The sequence below is a fragment of the Rhipicephalus microplus genome, chromosome 8, assembly GCF_043290135.1.
Source record: "Rhipicephalus microplus isolate Deutch F79 chromosome 8, USDA_Rmic, whole genome shotgun sequence".
Lineage (NCBI taxonomy): Eukaryota > Metazoa > Arthropoda > Arachnida > Ixodida > Ixodidae > Rhipicephalus > Rhipicephalus microplus.
Genome location: NC_134707.1, coordinates 79,959,775 through 79,967,826, shown reverse-complemented (window position 1 = coordinate 79,967,826; position 8,052 = coordinate 79,959,775). Strand labels below are relative to the sequence as shown.

The window sequence follows — 8,052 nt, the reverse complement described above, 5'->3', positions numbered from 1 at the left end:
CAGGTGAGGCTCGAACTCACAACCCCGGCATAGCTCACGAGAGCTGTTGTTTATGTACCGTGCTGTAACCAATGGCGCCACTGTGGAAAACTGTTGCACGTAGGAGCGGAGCCTTGAAGAATGTTCCCTGCACATACCTCCAGCAAACAAATGTTTTCGAGCCAAGAAGTCGCCAGCATTGAGTGTACAATTAACCTCATGACAAATGATGAAAACTAATAACAATTTCATTCCCCAGGTGAGGCTCGAACTCACACCCCCGGCATAGCTTACGATAACTGTCGTATAAGTCCCGATCGCTAACCAATTGCGCCACTAGGAAATACGGTTGCTCAAAAGAGCAGGACCTCAAAGAACGTTACCTGCACATACCTCCAGTAAACAAATGCTTTCAAACCAGGAAGTCGCCAGCCTTGAGTATAGAAATAACCTCATGCCTAATATCGAAAACTAATAAAAATTTCATTCCCCAGGTGAGGCTCGAACTCAGACCCAGGCAGCGCTCACGATAACCGTCGTATAAGTACCGCGCGCAAACCAACTGCGCCACTGGGGAACACGGTCGCACGTAGGAATGGTGCCTTAAAGAATGTTCCCTGCACATACCTCCAGTAAACAAATGTTTTCGAGCCAGGAAGTCGCCAGTATAAGTACACAACCTCATGACTAAATATGAAAACTAATAAAAAATTCATTCCCCAGGTGAGCCTCGAACTCACAACCCAGGCATAGCTCATGATAACTCTCGTACCAGTACCGTGCGCTAACCAATTGCGCCACTGGGGAATATGATTGCACGTAGGAGGGTTTTCTTTAAGACTATTGTCTACACACAACTCCAATAAACAAATGTTTTCAAACCAAGCAGTCTCCAGCATTGAGTATACAACCTCATGACTAAATACGAAAACTTATAAATATTCTTTTCCAAGGTGAAGCTCGAACTCACATCCCCGACATAGCTCACGAGAACTGTTGTATAAGTACGGTGCGCTATCCAATTGCGCCACTGGGAGTACGGTTGCGCGTAGGAGTGTTTCCTTTAGTACTGTTGTCTACACACAACTCCAGTAAACAAATGTTTTCGAGCCAGGCAGTTGCCAGCATTGAGTATACAATTAACATCAAGTATAATTATGAAAACTAATAAAAATTTCATTACCAAGTGGGGCTCGAACTCACAACCCCGGCAAAGATCTCGAGAACTATCGTATATGTACCGTGCGCTAACCAATTGCGTCACTGGGGAATATGGTGTCACGTAGGAGCGGTGCAAGAATGAATGTTCCTTGTACATACCCCCAGTAAACAAATATTTCGAGCCAGGAAGTCGCCAGTATGAGTACAAGACCTCATGACTAAGTACAAAACCTAATAAACATTTCATTCCCCAGGTGATGCTCGAACTCAACACCCAGGCATAGCTCACGATAACTCTCGTATAAGTTCCGTGCGCTAACCAATTGCGCCACAGGCGAATACAGTTGCACATAGGAGTGTTTCCTTTAGTATTGTTGTCTACACACAACTCCAGGCAGTTGCCAGCATTGAGTATACAAACTCATGACTAAATATAAGAACTAATAAAAAGTTCATTCCGCAGGTGAGGCTCGAACTCAAAACCCCGGCATAGCTCACGGGAACTGTCGTGTAAGTACCGCCCGCTAAGAAATTGCGCCACTGGGGAACACGGTCGCACGTAGGAGTGGTGCCTTCAAGAACGTTTCCTGCACATACCCCCCAGAAAACAAATGTTTTCGGGGCCGGAAGTCGCCAGCATTGAGTATACAACCTCATGACAAATAATGAAAACTTATAAAAATTTCATTCCCCAGGTGAGGCTCGAACTCAAAACCCCGGCATAGCTCACGAGAACTGTCGTGTAAGTACCGTGCGCTAACCAATTGCGCCACTGGGAAACACGGTCACACGAAGGAGCGGTGCCTTAAAGAATGGTCCCTGCACATACCTCCAGTAAACAAATGTTTTCGAACCAGGAAGTCGCCAGCATTGAGTATACAATTAACCTCATGCCTAATAATGATAACTAACAAAAATTTCATTCCCCAGGTGAGGCTCGAACTCACAACCCAGGCATAGCTCACGATAGTTGTCGTATAAATATGGTGCGCTAACCAATTGCACCACTGGGGAATACTATTGCACGTAGGAGTGTTTCCTTTAGTTTTGTTGTCTACACACAACTCCAGTAAACAAAAGTTTTCGAGCCAGGCAGTCGCCCGCATTGAGTATACCATTAACCTCATGACTAAATATGAAAACTAATAAAAATTTTATTCCCAAGGGTGGCTCGAACTCACAAGCACGCCATAGCTAACTAAATCTGTCGTATAAGTTTCGTGCGCTAAGCAATTGCGCCGCTGGGGAACAAGGTCGCACGACAGAGCGGTGCCTTAAAGAATGATCCCTGAACATACCTCCAGTAAACAAATGTTTTCGGCACAACAAGTTGCCAGCTTTGAGTATACAATTAACCTCATCATTATTTATGAAAAATAATAAAAAAACATTCCCAAGGTGAGGCTCGAACTCACAACTCCGGCATAGCTCACGAGAACTGTCGTATAAGTACCATGCACTAACCAATTGCGCCACTGGGGAACGCGGTCGCACGTAGGAACGGTGCCTTAAAGAATGTTCCCTGCACATACCTCCAGTAAACAAATGTTTTCAAGCCAGGGTGTCGCCAGTACGAGTACACAACCTCATGACTAAATATGAAAACTAATAAAAATTTCATTCCCCAGGTGAGGCTCGAACTCACAACCCAGGCATTATTCACGATAACGGTCGTATAAGAAGGGTGCGACAACTAATTGCGCCAATGGGGAATACCATTGCACATAGGACTGTTTCCTTTAGTACTGTTGCCTACACACAACTCAACTCCAGTAAACAAATGTTTTCGAGCTAGGCAGTCGCCAGCATTGAGTATACAATTAACCTCAAGAATGAATATGAATACTAATAAAAATTTCATTCCCCAAGTGAGGCTCTTACACCCAACCCCGGCATAGCTCACGAGAACTATCGTATAAGCATCGTGCGCTACCCAATTGCGCCACTGGCGAATACGGTTGCAAGTTGGAGTGTTTCCTTTAGTACTGTTGTCTACATACAACTCTAGTAAACAAGTGTTTTTGAGCCAGGCAGTCGCCAGCATCGAGTGTACAATTAACCTCAAGACTAAATATGAAGACTAATAAAAATTTCGTTCCCCTGGTGAGGCTCGAACTCACAACTCGGCATAGCAACCGAGAACTGTGGTATAAGTACCGTGGGCTTACCAATTGCGCCACTGGGAATACGGTTGCACGTAGGAGCGGTGCCTTAAAGAATGTTCCCTGCACATACCTCCAGTAAACAAATATTTCGAACCAGGAAGACGCCAGCTTTGAGCATACAAACAACCTGACGTATAATTATGAAAACTAATAAAAATTTCATTCTAAGGTGAGCTCGAACTCACAACCCCGGCATAGCTCACAATAACTGTCGTTTAAGTACGGTGCGCTAACCAATTGCGCCAATGGGGAACACGGTCGCACTTAGGAGCGGTGCCTTAAAGAATGTGCCCTGCACATACGCCCAGTAAACAAACGTTTTCGAGCCAGGAAGTCCCCAGTATGAGTACACAACCTCATGACTAAATATGAAAACTAATAAAAATTTCCTTCCCCAGGTGAGGGTCGAACTCGCAACCCAGGAATAGTTCACGATAACTGTCGTATAAGTACGGTGCGCTAACCGATTGCGCTACTGGGCTAATGTAGTGTGCACACAACTCCAGTAAACAAATGGTTTCGAGCCAGGAAGTCGCCAGCATTGAGTATACAATTAACCTCATGCCTAATGAAAAAACTAATAAAAATTTCATTCCCCAGGTGAGGCTCGAGCTCACAACCCAGGCATAGCTCACGATAATTGTCGTATAAGTACGGTGCGCTAACCAGTTGAGCCACTGGGGAATACGGGTGCACGTAGCAGCGGTGCCTTAAAGAATGTTCCCTGCACATACCTTCAGTAAAGAAATGTTTTCGAGCCAGGAAATCGCCAGCAGTGAGTATACAATTAACCTTATGACTAAATAATAAAACTAATAAAAGTTTAATTCGCCAGGAAAGGCTCGAACTCACAACCCCTGCATAGTTTACGATAACTGTCGTATTAGTACCGTGCACTAACCAATTGCGCCACTGGAGAACGCGGTTGCACGTAAGAACGGTTCCCTAAAGAATGTTCCCTGCACATACCTCCAGTAAACAAATGTTTTCGAGCCAGGGTGTCGCCAGTATGAGTACACAACCTTATGACTAAATATGAAAACTAAAAAAAAACTCATTCCCCAGGTGAGGCTCGAACTCACAACCCAGGCATGACTCACGATAACTGTCGTATAAGAAGAGTGCGATAACCAATTGCGCCACTGGGGAATACGGTTGCACGTAAAAGTGTTTCCTTTAAACTGTTGTCTACACACAACTCCAGTAAACAAGTTTTTTGAGCCAGGCAGTCGCCAGCACTGAGTATACAATTAACCTCATGACAAAATATGAAAACTAATAAAAATTCATTCTCCACGTGAGGTTCGAACTCACAACCCCGGCATAGCTAACGAGAACTGTCATATGAGTATCATGCGCTAACAAATTGTGCCACTGGGGAACACGGTCACACTTAGGAGCGGTGCCTTAAAGAATGTTTTCTGCACATATCTCCAGTAAACAACTGTTTTCGGGACAAGAAGTCGCCAGCATTGAGTATACAACATCATGACTAATTATGAAAACTAATAAACATTTCATTACCCAGTGAGGCTCGAACTCACAATCCAGGCATAGTTCACGATAACTGTCGTATAAGTACGGTGCGCTAACCAATTGCGCCACTGGGGAATACAGTTGCACTTAGGAGTGTTTCCTTTAGTACTGTTGTCTACACACAACTCCAGTACACATGTTTTCGAGCCAGGCAGTCGCCAGCATTGAGTATACAATTAACCTCATGACTAAATATGAAAACTGATATAAAGTTTATTCACCAGGGAAGCTCGAACTCACAAGCACGCCATACCTCACGAGAACTGTCGTGTAAGTACCGTGCGCTAAGCAATTGCAACACTGGGGGACACGGTCGCACGTGGGAGCGGTGCTTTAAAGAATGTTTCCTGCACACACCTTCAGTAAACAAATGTTTTCGGGACAAGAAGTCGCCAGCATTGAGTATACAACCTCATGACTAATTATGAAATAATAAAAGTATAATTCGCCAGGAGAGGCTCGAACTCACAACCCCGGCATAGCTTACGATAACTGTCGTATAAGTACCGTGCGCTAAACAATTGCGCCACTGGGGAATAGGGTTGCACGTAGAAGTGTTTCCTTTAGAAGTGTTGTCTACATACAACTCCATAAAGAAAAGTTTTCGAGCCAGGCAGTCGTCAGTATTGAGTATACAATTAACCTCATGACTAATTATGAAAACTAACAAAAATTTCAAGTCTCAGGTGGGGCTCGAACTCACAACCCGGGCACAGCTTCCGAGAACTGTCGTATAAGTACCGTGCGCTTAACAATTGCGTCACTGGGCAATATGGTTGCACATAGGAGCGCTGAAAGAATGAATGTTCGCTGCACATACCTCTAGTAAACAAATGTTTTCGAGCCAGGAAGTCGCCAGCATTGGTTATACAACCTCATGACTAATGATGAAAACTAATAAAAATTTCATTCCCAAGTAGGGCTCGAACCCGCAACCCAAGCATAGCTCTCGAGAAATGTCGTATAAGTACCGTGTGCTAACGAATTGCGTCACTGGGGAATATGGTTGCACGTAGGAGCGGTGCAAGAATGAATGTTTCCTGTACATACCCCAAGTAAACAAATGTTTTCGAGCCAGGAAGTCGCCAGTATGAGCAAAAGACCTCATGACTAAATACAAAAACAAATAAAAAGTTGATTCCCCTGGTGAGCCTCGAACTTACAACCCAGGCATAGCTCAAGAGACCCGTCGTATAAGTATGGTGCGCTAACCAATTGCGCCACAGGCGAATACAGTTGCATATAGGAGTGCTTCATTTAGTAGTGTTGTCTACACACAACTCCAGTGAACAAGTGTTTTCGAACCGGGCAGTCGCCAGCACTGAGTATACAAGTAACCTCATGACTAAATATGAAAACTAATAAAAAGTCATTCCCCAGGTGAGGCTCGAACTCACAAACCAGGCATAGCTCACGAGAACTGTCGTATAAGTACCGTGCGCTAACCAATTGCGCCACTGGGGAATACGTATGCACGTAGGAGTGTTTCCTTTAAAACTGTTGTCTACACACAACCCTACTAAACTAATGTTTTCCAGCCAGGCAGTCGCCAGCATTGAGTATACAACCTCATGACTAAATATGAAAACTAATAAAAAGTTCATTCCTCAGGTGAGGCTCGAACTCACAACCCCGGCATACCTAACGAGAACTGTCGTGTAAGTACCGTGCGCTAAGCAATTGCGCCACTGGGGAACATGGTCACACGTAGGAGCGGTGCCTTAAAGAATGTCCCTGCACATACCTTCAGTAAACAAATGTTTTCGAACCAGGAAGTCGGCAGCTTTGAGTATACAAATAACCTCATGACTAATTATGGAAACTAATAATAATTTCATTCCGCAGGTGAAGCTCGAACTCACAATCAAGGCTTAGCGCACGTTAACTGTCGTATAAGTATGGTGCGCTAACCAATTGCTCCATTGGGGAATACGGTTGCACGTAGGCGTGTGTCCTTTAGTACTGTTGTCTACACACAACTCCAGTAAACAAGTGTTTTCGAGCCAGGCAGTCACCAGCATTGAGTATACAATACCTCATGACTAAATATTAAAACTAATAAAAAATTCATCTCCAGGTGAGGCTCAAACTCACAACCTATGCATGGCTCACGATAACTGTCGTATAAGAAGGATGCGATAACGAATTGCGCCACTGGGGAATACGGTTGCACGTAAAAGTGTTTCCTTTAGTACTGTTGTCTACACACAACTCCAGTAAACAAGTGTTTTCGAGCCAGGAAGTCGCCAGCATTAACTATACAATTAACCTCATGACTAAATATTAAAAGTAATAAAAGGTTATTTGCCAGGATACGCTCGAACTCACAACCCCGGCATACCTTACGATAACAGTCGTATTAGTACCGTGCGCTAAACAATTGAGCCACTGAAGAATAGGGTTGCACGTAGAAGTGTTTCCTTTAGGAGTGTTGTCTACACACAACTCCAGTAAAGAAAAGTTTTCGAGCCAGGCAGTTGCCAGTATTGAGTATACAATTAACCTCATGACTAAATTTGAAAGCTAATAAAAATTTAATTCCCCAGTTGAGGCTCGAACTCGCACCTCAGGCATAGCTCACGAGAACTGTCGTATTGATACCGTGCGCTAACCAATTGCGCCACTGGGGAACACGGTCACAAGTAGGAGCAGTGCTTTAAAAATGTTCCCTGCAGATACCTCCAGTAAACAAATGTTTTCGAGCCAGAAAGTCGCCAGCATTGAGTATACAACATCAAGACTAATGATGAAAACTAATAAAAATTTCATTCCCAAGTGGGGCTCGAACTCAGAACCCTGGCATAGCTCTCGAGAACTGTCGTATAAGTACCGTGTGCTAACCAATTGCGTCACTGGGGAATATGGCTGCACGTAGGAGCGGTGCAAGAATGAATGTTCCCTGTACATACCCCCAGTAAACAAATGTTTTCGAGCCAGGAAGTCGCCAGTATGAGTACAAGACCTTATGAATAAATACAAAAAGTAATAAAAAGTTCATTCTCCTGGTGAGGCTCGAAGTTACAACTCAGGCATAGCTCAAGAAAACCGTCGTATAAGTACGGTGCGCTAACCAATTGCGCCACTGGGGAATACGGATGCCCGTAGGAGTGTTTCCTTTAGTACTGTTGTCTACACAGAACTCCAGTAAACAAATGTTTTCGAGCCAGGCAGTCGCCAGCATTGAGTATACAACCTCATGACTAAATATGAA

The 8,052-nt window shown here is 44.2% G+C and overlaps 2 non-coding genes across 2 annotated transcripts; both read right to left on the bottom strand.

Annotated features, from left to right (window-relative positions):
• Positions 1 to 6,213: 6,213 nt before the first annotated feature.
• TRNAI-UAU (transfer RNA isoleucine (anticodon UAU)) lies at positions 6,214 to 6,305 on the bottom strand. Its single transcript is given in 2 exon segments — positions 6,214 to 6,249; positions 6,268 to 6,305. It is a non-coding gene; the product is annotated as a tRNA-Ile (tRNA).
• Positions 6,306 to 6,444: 139 nt separating this feature from the next.
• On the bottom strand, positions 6,445 to 6,536 carry TRNAV-UAC (transfer RNA valine (anticodon UAC)). Its single transcript is given in 2 exon segments — positions 6,445 to 6,480; positions 6,499 to 6,536. It is a non-coding gene; the product is annotated as a tRNA-Val (tRNA).
• Positions 6,537 to 8,052: the final 1,516 nt, after the last annotated feature.